At 39.0% G+C, this 12,090-nt stretch overlaps 1 pseudogene; it reads left to right on the top strand.

Moving 5' to 3' along the window:
* Positions 1-4,175: 4,175 nt before the first annotated feature.
* Positions 4,176-11,883, top strand: LOC135226242 (cytochrome P450 2L1-like; annotated as a pseudogene).
* The last annotated feature ends 207 nt before the right edge of the window (positions 11,884-12,090 follow it).

Raw genomic sequence — 12,090 nt, forward strand, 5'->3', positions numbered from 1 at the left:
TTCTGTAATGCTCTTATCATCGCTCACAAACTGAAACTCTGACTCAACTATTGTTGTTGTGACCTCTTATGACAAGCTACGTACTCGGATAAAAGAGCGGGTGTTTGTTAAGCATAAACCTACTCCACTGCTCTGTATATGACTCAACGTTAGTGGCACTTGTAACCTCCTCTCATGACAAGTTACGCGCTCGAGGGGGTGTGGGGGGAGACGGGGCTTCGGCATTACTATTGAAAAAGTATTTTACAGGAATGAGAAGTCTCTCTCTCTCTCTCTCTCTCTCTCTCTCTCTCTCTCTACTGCGTTTTTCGGGGCTTTTCTGGGAACCCTCTGGAACAAACACATACACACTTCTATACATACAGACGCGTGCGTACACAAAATACATAAAGTCGTGTGTATGTGTGAGTTTATACGTAGTATGCATGTTTCTTTTCTTTAGGACTGTGATGCGTATGTAACAGAATATTCCCGGTTATTGTATAGACTGTTTAGAAATATGTTCTAGATTGAGACAAAAACACACATACGATATATATATATATATATATATATATATATATATATATATATATATATATATATATATATATATAATACAAGCGTCATCTGGGCTACCAAAATCCGCACTTTTAAATGAAACGTTAAAAAAAGAAAGAAAAAAAAAAAACTACATAAGATGAGACAGAGTTCTGGTGTCAATGTTGGCAGCCCTGATTTTCGGGGTCACGCGATGTTATTACTGTGCAAGTGTGCACGAAGACCATGAGTGGATCTAAAATTAACATGACCATCTTATGAGATGAACTACTGACTATTCAAGCCCGTTGTGGCAGAGGTTTTCTTGAAATATCTTTTTCTATACCAGCGTATCTTTATTTAGGCAAAACATCTTTCAGACTCTCCGGTAATTTTGGGCAACAAAATTAAACAAAAGAATTTACTGACTAATCAAGGCAACTTACTCTTCAACCTTTCCCATTTCCTCAACATTCGTTGTAGATATACGAACACTTGTCCTTGTCTTAGCTAAAGAGTTAGGAAAGAAGTCCCACCTCCTCGTTTCTCTCCCTCAAACTTAAGAATGGAAGAGTGTAGCTACTAACTACGTTACTGACAATAACCATGCCCTTTTCAGTATCTATTAAATAGGCATTTGTCTGTATGTTTTTATATATCATATATGTTTTTTTTATTTATTACCACGAGAATGTGGTGGTATAGTGGGCCAGTTTTGATTATAAGATATTGCAGATGTTGGGCTATACGACTATCCTCTGTTAGAATGGTATATGCCGGCATAGTGCATTGTGTATTACGTACTATAAGACCGATGGCAAAGGAAGCGATGTCAGCCACCGGAGGAACAATTGGCCATTCATCTCCCCTTGGTTTAGTCGCCATTGGTGTCTTTTTTTTTTCGTCTTCTTCTTTTTTTTACGGGGAAACAAAGAAAAGAATGCTATATTCGTCAATTTAATAAAAGGATTTTAAAATTATTCAGTCATGTCCCAGTGCATGTATATTAAAGGTAACCCCTACCTTTTCAGAGAAATTCTTAGCCCATTGGCTACTTCTGCATTATAGCAACGAAACAGCCATAAATACAAATGCACTGCGACATCCACGCAGCTGATACAGTTGGATGGACGTATTACTTACAGCTATGGATGACTTCAGACGTTTGCTTATATCGGACGACAAAACAAACATACCTGAAAACCAGTCAACTACTGCCCTTCTAATTTTCTCTTGGTCATATCTATAGACTATAAATGAACCATGAGGTTATAATAAGCTCTCAAAACAATGAAATGCAGATAATCTTTCATGTATAAACTAATTTGGATATGTTCAACGCAAAAAGCCATATCGTAGTACACTCTTCCATTCACAAGTTTGAGACGAGGACAGGTGTTCGGACATCTGCTATGACGCAATGTCGAGGAAACTGAAAAATTTCAAGAGTAGTAAAATGCTTTAATCAATAAATTCTTGTACTTCATTACATTGCCCAAAATTACCGGAGGGTCTAAAACATGGTGTGCCAAAATTTCAAGAAGATACATCTCATATATAAAAAGACATTCAAGAAAACCTATGTGACAAAGGACTTGAAATGGTTAGGTTAGGTACACTTGACAACGTACCCAGTATGTCCGTAATTTATTGATGAACTAACCATGGAAATGTAAACATGGAATGGACCACGGTCTAGGTATATACCGAGACCGTGGAATGGACATACGCGAATAAATGTCACTGCGCAGCGCCATAGGAAAAGGTGGAGATGACGCTGAATTAAGCTATTAAAGCATATAGTCTTGCAGAAGCTTTTTTTTTTTTCACTGTCGTCCTTAATTTTCCACTGATTTTGATAAATATCTGCTCATTGGAAAGCTCTCGAAAATCCCTTTTGGATGCATGTAATTAAGTATGTAGAAAATACGGCACTGTTGTGTTTTACGTAAAGATATCCAGATATGAATTTTACCTGGGGTCGCTTTTTTACTCTACTGTTCCAGTTTTTTAAAATAAATTTTAATAAATTTATCATCGGTTTAAAAGCTCTTGAAAAAGCACTTTTTTCCAATGAACCTAATGAAGCACGTATATATGCATATAGGAATCTTACAATAGAAATAATCATGCATTGCCATGTGCTGAGACTGATTTCATGCCTTGCCATGGGGTTGTGTAATAAATATTGCCACTAAAACCTGTTGAACCCCTTATATTTAATATCCTTTTAAGTATCAAAGTCTTTATACTCTACCTACTTTATACTCTACCTGCTATCCAGTCTGTGTCACCTAAAGGGATTAACTCTATCACCATGACACAATGGACTTGACTTTGTTAAATTGTAATTATGTTTACTTATGCTTATGGCTTAACTTATATCAGTCATCATTACAAAAAGAAAACACACTTGTTGATATAAATGAGGGATTTCTACAGATCACTTATAATGTCAAGCCATATTACTTATAATTTTGTTTAGGTCTATTTTAAATGTATTATCATGTAAACAGAAATTAACAGATTGAATATTGTGTACTACTAAATTTACTTTAACATAATGCAACAAATGTCATAGGGAGATGACAAGATATTGTCATAGAAAATTAACAGATTACACTCCAATTTGGCGAGGTGGGCATTGTGATACAGGCTGGCTTACCACTCAATTACAGAATTCGTTGACAATTTTATGCTAAATGTACAAAAAGCTGAACTCGTAACATTGAATATAACCGCTTGAAAAGAACAAGTTTATTGCATTTCTAGCGAATTCTTCTACCCTGCAATGCCTGACTGTGGAACCTGGCTACGTGATAAAAGCGTCAATCGAAGTAGTAAATGCCCACTATTTAAGTGCATTACAAGCAATTTAGTAGCATGATCTGCGATGACTGCAACTGTAATGCTTACTGATTACAGCTGGAGGCATGACTTGTCTCACAATATGTCACCTCAAGTCAAGATTTACTGGCAAGTGTAGAAGTAGTACCTACAACAGCCATGACTGCATGACCCATGGGTGAAAGTGTGTTGTTTGTATGTTTACCATTGCTGATTCTGACTAAAAACGCGTGTAAAAACTGAAACTTACTTCTGAAAGAGATGCCATATTGTTTAGAGAATCTGTCTGTGAAGTTTGTACAGTAAATGGCGAAGCACTAATGTCTTTTTTGGTGTCATTACGTTTGTGCGTCACTGGGGCCACCTATATGATAACAATATATCTCTCTCCACTCTTTGCAATGGCGGCATGCTGCGCACGGCGTTTTCGCGCATGTCCAGACTCCATTCCATGTTTACAGTTCCATGGAACTAACCTATGTATACGAACATGATAAACGTATCTTAGATATCCATAATTTACCCAGCGATAAGCTAGCTATTTACGCTCTCACGTGAAAAACATATCCAGAATATCAGTACAATTATCCAGGATGATCCAACTAAGTAAATGCGTTTAAACAACATATCCGAAATATCCGTAAATTATTTAGTGGTGAAGTAACTTGTCACACGTGGCAACGTGTCCTGAATATCCACAAATTGTATTACAGATGATAGTTTTTGTGATGATGCTCCACAATATATTATTTATTAATTATATAAGTACTACGTAATATATTAAAGGTTCTATTACAGTTTAAAAACTGTGCAACTGCCTCAGATTCAGAGATGCTCATCGAACTGTTCTTAATGGTGACTTCCCTCGTCCTCCTGTGGGTAGCGCTGAAGAGGCCCCCGGGACTTCCCCCTGGTGAGTCAAATAGAAAATAAGAATGAATTACGTGGAATGACTTTATAGACTTAGAAGTGAGTCGCGCATCATGATATAACTCATTAGTCGGTTTGATTCATTCTCGGGGTTCTTGTTGCTGTGATACTGTGAAGATCATTAAGATGGTCTTATGCCAGCGAGTGTTCTTGTTCCATAAGATTCACCTGGAACCCCGGTCACACTGACTGACTGACAGTCAAACAGACAGAAAGAAACAACAGGTGAAAACAAGCCTCATGGCAACCTGAGTTGATCGAGAGAATAGTAAGAGCCCTAGATGGTACTAGTGTTAGTGTTAGTGTTCAGTACTATTAGTAACCTAGCATATAGTGCTAGATAGTACTAGAATTACTGGTTATGTAGTAACCGTTATAGTAGGTAATACTAGTTTTACTGATAGTAACCTCGTTTAGTAGGCTAGGTAATACATAGTTTACTGATCAGTACTATTTGCAACCTAGTTAGTGTAATAGATGTTGTCCTGAGCATGGCTGCTTCCTTAAACAGGACGATGGGGCTTACCTGTGATCGTTTCTACGTTTCCCCCAAAGTGGCAAGTATATCGACGACATCCTGAAGGACTTCCAGAAGGAGTTCGGTGACCTATACATGTGAGTCCTAAAATTTGGAAGTCAGGCATCCTAGATCTATACACTTCTCGGTGAATTTCTTTCCGGCTCTAGGGGAGAAACTCACCAAGATTTGGAACTGTTTGCCTGCATTTGTTTTCTCTTCATTCTTATTCTCTCCAGTTTTCGAAAGTTAGATACACTTCTTGTTTTTCGTTTTTCCCCTTTTGATTTTTTTTCTTTTTCCTTGGATTTCTCTTTCTTTTGTCCTAAAGCTTTGCAAAGACATTACATTTTTATAAGGGTGTTGTCCAACGTATTTTCTTCAGAACATATTTCAAAATTTTACTAATTTCTAGAAGGTTTCCTGAACCAGGTTTCCTCATCGCGTCTTTCACCAAATTTTCCTTATCTTTCATTTCATCAGATTATTCTCGGCCCTCATTTATAACCAGGTTTTCATTCGACAATAAGACTCAAAAGGAGTCGATCACCAGCGACTGTCTCTGCTTCCTCCAATTTCAGATGGAAGTTCGGAAGCAGAATTCAAGTCTTCATTCACGACTACCATTTGGTCAAGCAGATTTTCAACGGTCCGGATTACATCGACAGACCTGACATGGAAATATTCAAACTTTCGAAGGTACTGCTTATGGTGAGTGCTATTTTATTTTCTGCTGGAGAATAGAAATCATTTATTGTGGTTACTCAGATGGTTTACCTTGGGGATAGAGTAGAATTTTGCGGGGAGATTTAGTCCCATCTAAGCAAATCATTCAAGTATCTTTCGGGCAAGGGAAGTTTTACGTGCAGTTTTGCCTTCTTTGTGCAAGATATGGGGCAAGATGTGCAAATATGCCAGAAAACGAGGTTATGTAACACAGCCCTAAGTTGAAGAAGGCCTACTGGTCTAATGCTTTTCCGTCTAAAACACGAATATCATATTTGACGATTCCGGAATTCGTTACCTCAGACCTCCTGCTGGGGCATGATGACAAAATATGCCAAAAAAACGAGGTTATGTGACACAGCCCTAAGTTGAAGAAGGCCTACTGGTCTAATGCTTTTGCGTCTAGAACCAGGAATATCTGGGTATATTTGACGATTCCCTTGGGGTTTGTCACCTCAGACCCTCCCACGCTAAGGAGAGTCGCTACCTATAACCTGCCTTAATCCTCAAACGTTTTATTGTTTTTTTTTTTTTTTTTTTTTTTTTTTGTTTTTTTTTTTTTTTTTTTTCTCGCTCTTTCCAGGTATTTCCGGAAGTATCGGTGGCATCTGGCACACCAACCGCCGTTTCATCCTGCGTCAGCTGCGGGACCTCGGCATGGGCCAGTCCCGCCTGGTGGACGCCAGTCCAAGAACAGGCCGAAATTCTCGTCGAGGCCCTGAAGGAGCAAGAGGGCCAGGCGCGCCCCATCGCCGAGGCTTTGAACTTCGTCATCATGAACATCATCTGGAAAATGACTGCGAGTACGGAAATCATTAGCCTATTTCGTATAGTGTTTGAAATGATGTAATTCGTAATATAATATGGAAAATGCCTTTTACGATAGGAAGACCTTATCCGTAACAGACTGCACTCGACTATTTTCTAGACATATTGAATTAAAAACAATTCCACGTCGTAGCTGCCTAACTTAAAACTATAAGCCCTACTTTAAACTCGACATTCATTTTAAAGAGAAGATTTTAAAAAATGTATCACATCTGAAATGGTGCCATAGGGAAAAATAACCACTATATGGTAGCAGATAAGTAAGGAAGTCTACAATCTTTGGGTTCGTTAAGTGTTACTAAAAACCATAGAAGGACATACTTGATATATGACTGAAGATATGATTATGATTGAACAAGATGAAGAAGACTAGACATTTTAAACAGATGATATTAAGCATTAAATTAGTATTCTTTTAGTCTTGTATATATATGTACTGGTTGACCAACCTGGGGTTGCCTGGGAAAACTCTGAATGACAACCGATAAACGTCTCTTTCTCTCTCTCTCCTTCTACACCCCCCCACTCTCACTTCCTCTCCCTCTTACTCTCTCTCTCTCTCTCTCTCTCTCCTTCACTCTCCCCCTTCCCGTTCTGTTAGGTAGTTGTTTCAGCACCTTGTCCAGCACTTTTGACACCTTATATTTCACACTTCTCACCCCCTGTTCTTATTGGGGCTGAAAACTTGGACTTGATGGACATCAGGAGTATCTGTTCATCCAGTGACCTCAAAAACTATGTATTAGGCACTAATGTCTGTCATTTTTACATTTTTTACACCTTCCCACCCCGTGCCCGCCTCCCCCCCCCCACCGCCCCCACCATTTCTTATCAAGTTGAACTTGGACTCAAATGGCATTAAGAGTATCATTTTCATCTCAGCAACCTCAAAAACTATGAATTAAACACTAATATCTGTAGTGTTCGGTTATATTTACATGTCTCCCACGTCCCTCCCATTCCCAATCACTGGTCCCCTCCTATTCTATCAGGGCTGAACTTGGATTCCAAAGGTATTGGGAGTGTCACTGTTCATCTCAGCCACCTCAAAAACTATGGATTTGATACTATATTCTGTCATTTTCGGTTATTTCTTCATGTCACCCTCTTCCTACCTCTTCTCACCCCCTCATCCTATGGGAGCTGAAATTTGACTTGAAGGACATCAGAAGTGTCACTATTCATCTCAGCAACCTTGAAAACTATAGATTAGACACTAAATCTGTTGTTTTCAGTGATTTTTTACATTTCACCCCCTTCCTACAAACCCCCCTTGAAATAATAATAATAAAAATATTAGCCAGCACCTGGCCAAGGAGTACTTGCCTTTGCCATGCCATCACCCTGCACATAAGCTTTACCATTAAAAATAAAAGCAGTGTCCTGCACCACCGAGGTTAAAAGTTTCTTGAAATTGTCATAATTAAAACCGTGAAACAGTGTCATTATTGGTAAAGGTCTTATTCTAAAAAATAATCTGTACAGTTTCTTCTAAAGGAACATTTGTGAATAAGGCGTCACGTCAAGGCTTACCATAAGCAATTCTGAGTCCTAACACAAAATCCTTCCCTAAACTCGAGCGAATCTTTAAAGGAAAAACAGCTTAAATATAATGGGGAAAAAAAGTGGTGCTTCAAAATTTAATGTTTTTCACCTTTATCACCAGACAAACACTTCGACATTAAGAGTCCCAAGCACCGATACTTGCGGCAGCTGATAGCGGACTCCATTCCTGCGACCAACAACGTTATAGTGTCGGACATTGCTGCCAGGACGAGCACCGTTCTGCCGAAATCCGTCTTTCGCGCACTTTTCAAAGTGGATAAATTTATCGAAATTGTAGACAAGTTCCATGAATTTTTCCAGGTAGATGGTGGTTTAATTTTATGTTTAAGGAGCTTAATGGAAGCACAGTTTATTCAAAAGATACTCATATATATGTCTATCACTATATATATGTATATAACTCATGCTTACTATATAGATTTTTTTCATTAACGATTTCTTATTATAAGGGGAAATTTTTCCTCCTCAGGAGATGATCGAAGAGCACAAAGAGTCCCTGAATCCTGACGACCCGAAGGACCTGATCGACGCCTACCTCCTGGAGATAAAGACAGGGAGGAAAATCCGGGAGTGGCTGAGGGCGTTCGTCATGGTAGTTTCCTCAGTTTTGTTTATCTTCACCATTTTATATTTATCGTCCTTCTATTCCTTGTTATTGTCCTTGCTTCGCTTAATCTGTTCACACACAAACACATGCACACGTATATATATATATATATAATATATATATATACATATATATATACATATATATATATATATATATATATATATATATATATATATATATATATATATATATATATATATATATATATATATATATATATATATATATATATATTTCTTTGCCACCGTTATTCCCACATTATGGGGTCGGTTTTGACTAGTGCGCCCCCTCTACTGGCGTCTATTAAAGGCATCATCCTCCACCAAAACCTCTTGTCTCTATATCTTCCTTAACTTTATCTCGCCATCTAATTCTGTCTCCCTCTCGATCTTCTTCAGCTCCATTAAGAAAAAGAGCTTTATAGAGCATTGCTTCCTTTTGAGAAGAATTTATTTGGTTTAAAGGAGTCTGCCTATGAGTCTCCTAACGGTAAGTGTAAACGAACTTCACTGCTATGGTAGTTTATCAATTTCAGCAGCACCATGGGCCTAGCTAATTTACTGTGTTTTCACGTGATTCTCACAGACCTATCTTAGATTTTAAGGCTTCCAAATCTGACCAGCACCTCACCAAAGTCAAAAACATATTGGCTTTAACTTTCTGCGTTCATTAGTTGGTATATATGTTGCTTGATTATTGATGACGTTTTTTCTGGACTCTGCAGAGGCTGACTTACGGGCCGTGCTCTTCGACGCGCTCTTTGCCGGCAGTGACACGACCTACAACACCATGAAGTGGATATTCCTCTACTTGGCTGCCCATCCGGATAAGCAGCGGAAGTTGCAAGAGGAGCTGGACAGTGCCGTCCCAAGTGGCACTCTCGTGACGCTGGAGGACAAACCCAGGTAGCTAAAAAAAAAAGAAAAAGAAAAAAAAAGTTTCTTCAGTGTAATCGAGTTTTCTTTTCTGTATAGCTTATAATCACGGCCACCAAAAATGTAGATCTGTCTTTCGCCGGTCTCGGTATAATTCTGTATGAGCCGCAGCCCAAGAAAATCTCAGCCGGCCCTGGTGGCCTGTGTTGTTGCGTTGGCAGAAGCACGACCATGGCTAACTTTAACCATAAATATAATAAAAACTAGAGGGCTAGAATTTGGTATGTATGATGATTTGAGGGTGGATGATCAACGTAACAAATTGCAGCCCTCTAGCCTCAGAAGTTTTCTAGATCTGAAGGCTGGCAGAATAAAGTGTGGACGGACGGACGGACGGACGGATAGGCAAATCCGGCACAATAGTTTTCTTTTACGGACAACTAAAACAAAGATAAAGAGAGAGAGAGAGAGATAAAGGACGGGGTGTAGGCCTAACGTCTCGTCTTGTGAAATACCAAACGTTATGATAACTGGGAATTGATTACCTATTTTTAATCGATTGTCATTAGTACCATATCGCTGCAGATTTTTTCCCTTTATAATGAAGAGTCGTTAACCCTTACCCAATGCTTTTCTTTCATCCGGTCTTGAGACAGGCTTGTGTTCATGACCTGTTTCATAGTTGCTAATCCGGTCTTGAGACAGGCTTGCGTTCATGATCTGTTTCGTAGTTGCTAGATAACTGAATCGTCCCTCTGCTTCAAGGATTCCCTACACTGAGGCCGTAATCAACGAAGTCCTTCGCATGTCTAGTCTCACCAACGTAGGCCTACCTCACTGCCCAGACAGGGACATGGTTCTAGCTGGATATAAGATCCCGAAGGTAAGAATTATTTTCAGCAACATAATATATACCATTTACAAAAGTCTGATTTGTTCACCCTTGCTTAAAGGCAAGTAGTAGTAGTTGTAGTAGGAATTAGATGAAACCAGCCTTGTGCTGGCACAGGCTCTTGCTTTTCAGCAGCCCGTAACAGAAGTAAGGGAGATAGCCTTCTCTCATTTTAACGGAAGCTTGAATTTCAAGTCAATAACTGAAGTTCATACACATGTTTTGATAATTGTAACATGGTTCGAATTCTTCTTTATTTTTCCCGTAGGGAAGTATGGTCACCTCAGTAACAGCGTCTATCCACTTCGATCCCAGGTACTGGGACCAGCCTGATTTGTTCCTCCCTGAACGCTGGCTTAGTCCAGAAGGAAAGTTCGTCATGAGAAAGGAAGGTTACCTGCCCTTTGGCACAGGTAAATAGCGAGGTACTTTATTTTCGCTGATGGCGAAAGAGGAATTCTCATTTATGTTTCTTTGCATGCGTGTACAGATGTATATGTGTAGGCCGCCTGAGCGTGTATGCCGTCAAATGAACAACGTTGCAAGGGCTCTTCGAAGGCACAATGTAATCCATGACTGGTTACAAGTGTGGCAGAAGCAAGGTATAATGACGTAACAGTGTAGAGGAAGTTATTAACCAAATTCCCTAAGAGGAAATCATTTTCAAAATGTCGATAAGCTGTTTATACATTCATCATTATCATCCCTGTGTAGGTTATTCCGAGATCCAGAGGCCTTCATCATTCTTTCACTACTTCTCTCTCTCTCTCTCTCTCTCTCTCTCTCTCTTCTCTCTCTTCTCTCTCTCTCTCTCTCTCACGGGAACAAAAAGAAAAAGCTATAATCCCATGAATTATATTTCCATTCACAAACAGGTTGAGTCTAGTTTCCATCATTCAGTATTCACACGGAATTTAATACCACTTTCCAGACAAAAAAAACTCATAATTCATGTAGTTTATCATCTCCATTTACCAAACAAAAAAACTCGCCATTCTCATGGAATTCCATTCCACCTTCCAGGCAAGAGATCGTGCGTGGGAGAGTCTCTCGCGCGCATGGAACTGATGATATTCACAGCCACCGTCATGCAGAACTTCACGATCAATCCACCAGAGGGAAAGGCCATCGACTTACTACCAGATTTCGACAACAGGGTCATTCACATGTCTAGGAAACAGGATGTCGTCTTTACCAGCAGGAATCTATGATTTGCATTGCCTACCCCCCACCCCCGCCCCCAACATCCATGGAAGTATAGATGTTTCTGCCCGAGAACTTGGTCTGTTACGAGTCTGTCTTTGGTCTATGGCCTCCGGACCTTCACGAGATGGTTAACTTCCCGGAAAAAATATTCGTAGTTAATTATTTGTTTTGATTGCATCATTATTATCGCTCATACATTCAAACACTCGTTAGTAGAAGAGTTCATAAATTGAATATTAACTGCTTTCACCTGATTTATGTTCCTTAATGTAGTACTTTTCTTTCAAATCGTATTGATTCTATCCACTATGATTAATATATTTTGGTGGTCCGGTAATAACTAACATTAATAAACAACAAAAATACATCCTTGACTTTTTTACAGTCTTCGAAGCAGTGTTGCTCGCGCTGGCATAAGGCCAGCTTAATCCAAAACCAAATTACTTGACTGGGGCTTCGAATTACCTGAGGTTAATTTGGTTTTATCGTCCTTCCTAAAATTCAGGATGTCTTGGAAATTGTATGAAAAGACACATAAATACAAAATTAATCATATGGAAGAGGAACTCTCTCT

The sequence above is a fragment of the Macrobrachium nipponense genome, chromosome 14 (genome assembly GCF_015104395.2).
Source record: "Macrobrachium nipponense isolate FS-2020 chromosome 14, ASM1510439v2, whole genome shotgun sequence".
Lineage (NCBI taxonomy): Eukaryota > Metazoa > Arthropoda > Malacostraca > Decapoda > Palaemonidae > Macrobrachium > Macrobrachium nipponense.